The 2,937-nt window shown below is 44.7% G+C and overlaps 1 non-coding gene across 1 annotated transcript; it reads right to left on the bottom strand.

Annotated features, from left to right (window-relative positions):
* Nucleotides 1–392: 392 nt before the first annotated feature.
* On the bottom strand, nt 393–2,300 carry LOC119631029 (small subunit ribosomal RNA). Its single transcript, XR_005246533.1, has one exon. It is a non-coding gene; the product is annotated as a small subunit ribosomal RNA (ribosomal RNA).
* Nucleotides 2,301–2,937: the final 637 nt, after the last annotated feature.

Here is a 2,937-nt window from a genome sequence, read left to right as displayed (position 1 = left end):
TTTCTTTCGATCACCGCGTTCTCGCTCTCGAGCGCACTAGTGTCACGACGGCAATCGAATCGACACGACGACACACACACACACAACTACTGCATCACACACACACACACACACACCACAAACACAGAACAACACTGTAATTTCGGTGTCAGTAATGGTATTTTGTAGTGCGCGTATAGTTTTATGCGTGTGCTGCCGTGCGCGTGCAGTACGCAGCAGTATTAGATATATAATGTCAGCAGTCAGATTCAATATCGTCGCGACAAACGCGCGCGAGAGCGTGAGAAATCGGATAAACGATAAAAATTAAGAACGATCGAATGTATGCATGCGTATATATATATAAATAAATAAATAAAATATTTACATATCACACACAATACAACACACGTTAATGATCCTTCCGCAGGTTCCCCTACGGAAACCTTGTTACGACTTTTACTTCCTCTAAATGATCAAGTTTGGTCAACTTCCCAACAACGCCGACGGCCGTGAAGCCACCGCGTGTCGGTCCGAAGACCTCACTAAATCATTCAATCGGTAGTAGCGACGGGCGGTGTGTACAAAGGGCAGGGACGTAATCAACGCGAGCTTATGACTCGCGCTTACTAGGAATTCCTCGTTTATGGGGGATAATTGCAAACCCCAATCCCCAGCACGAAGGAGTTTCAGCGGGTTGCCCGGGCCTCTAGGCCAGGGAGAACATGCTGATTCCTTCAGTGTAGCGCGCGTGCGGCCCAGGACATCTAAGGGCATCACAGACCTGTTATTGCTCAATCTCGTGCGGCTCGAAGACGCCGGTCCCTCTAAGAAGAATTTTAATACGTCGTCAGTGAGTTGCGCGACACGAGGCCGCGCACACCTAAATAACGACGCCTATTTAGCAGGCTAGAGTCTCGTTCGTTACCGGAATTAACCAGACAAATCGCTCCACCAACTAAGAACGGCCATGCACCACCACCCACCGAATCAAGAAAGAGCTGTTAATCTGTCAATCCTTCCGGTGTCCGGGCCTGGTGAGATTTCCCGTGTTGAGTCAAATTAAGCCGCAGGCTCCACTCCTGGTGGTGCCCTTCCGTCAATTCCTTTAAGTTTCAGCTTTGCAACCATACTCCCCCCGGAGTCCAAAATCTTTGGTTTCCCGGAAGCTGCCCGCCGAGCCATTGTAGTAACGTCGGCGGATCGCTAGATGACATATTTACGGTTAGAACTAGGGCGGTATCTAATCGCCTTCGAACCTCTAACTTTCGTTCTTGATTGATGAAAACACCTTTGGCAAATGCTTTCGCTGATGTTCGTCTTGCGACGATCCAAGAATTTCACCTCTAACGTCGCAATACGAATGCCCCCAGTTATCCCTATTAATCATTACCTCGGAGTTCTGAAAACCAACAAAATAGAACCGAGATCATATTCTATTATTCCATGCACGAAATATTCAAGCAGCATTTTTAGCCCGCTTTGAGCACTCTAATTTGTTCAAAGTAAAATTGTCGGCCCACCTCGACACTCACCGAAGAGCACCGCGATAGGATTTTGATATTGAACCGGCGTTTTTTAGAACGCCGGCTCACCGACGATATGCTCCGCAAACGTGTCAGTATCACCGCGGATGCGGTGCACCGACAGCGCGGCGCACAAATGCAACTACGAGCTTTTTAACCGCAACAATTTTAGTATACGCTATTGGAGCTGGAATTACCGCGGCTGCTGGCACCAGACTTGCCCTCCAATTGTTCCTCGTTAAAATATTTAAAGTGTACTCATTCCGATTACGAGGCCTCGTAAGAGTCCCGTATCGTTATTTTTCGTCACTACCTCCCCGTGCCGGGAGTGGGTAATTTGCGCGCCTGCTGCCTTCCTTGGATGTGGTAGCCGTTTCTCAGGCTCCCTCTCCGGAATCGAACCCTGATTCCCCGTTACCCGTGACAACCATGGTAGTCGCAGAAACTACCATCGAAAGTTGATAAGGCAGACATTTGAAAGATGCGTCGCCGGTACTTGACCATGCGATCTGCAAAAGTTATCCAGATTCATCAAAATTAACGACTTCGGACGCGAGGCCCTCCGTCGATTGGTTTTGATCTAATAAAAGCACTCATCCCATCACTGGTCAGAGTTCTGATTGCATGTATTAGCTCTAGAATTACCACAGTTATCCAAGTAACTGAGTAAGATCTAAGGAACCAAAACTGATATATTGAGCCATTCGCGGTATCGCCTTAATACGGCTTGCACTGAGACATGCATGGCTTAATCTTTGAGACAAGCATATAACTACTGGCAGGATCAACCAGGGAGCTCTCTTTTTCGTTAGCTCGAAAACTAAAACGTCGCACCGCATCGGGCGTAAAAACGCTCGTACGGCGTGATCGTGTTTAGGTATTATAATAGTATTTATATAATAAACAACTCTCGTTGTTTACTAATAAATAATATCATTAAATATATAAAAATCCATATCCTAGAAAATTTAATTTTTAAGGAAAAGGATAATTATACAAAATCGGTCCACCGAGATTTCGCATAAACCGTTCACGTTAAAACATATAATGTTTAAATAAAAACACCATATGAAATATTATAATTCGTTTTAACGAATAAAATTTCAAAATCGCGCACGGAACGTACAGAATGACGTAAACGACTGAACGAACAGGTGCATTCGTCCGTTTGATTGTTTCATTCTGAAATTAGAAATGAACTAACCGAACGAACATGCCGTCGCATGAGTTACGCATATGTCTCACACGGTGTTACGGCGACCGCAGCGTTTCGGTTAATCTATAATAAATATATTATATTATTATTATTATTAAACACGAAACACACGCAACGCGCAAAACCAATGAACATATGAAAAATTTTAAAATTTCCAGGACCAAAAAATTTATGCGTCCAATCACAAAAGTCTCCTCCTCTCCTCAATGTATATAT

This window comes from Bombyx mori, chromosome 11, assembly GCF_030269925.1.
Source record: "Bombyx mori chromosome 11, ASM3026992v2".
NCBI lineage: Eukaryota > Metazoa > Arthropoda > Insecta > Lepidoptera > Bombycidae > Bombyx > Bombyx mori.
The sequence above is the reverse complement of the archived record's forward strand: the minus strand, read 5'-3'. Positions and strand labels throughout refer to the sequence as shown.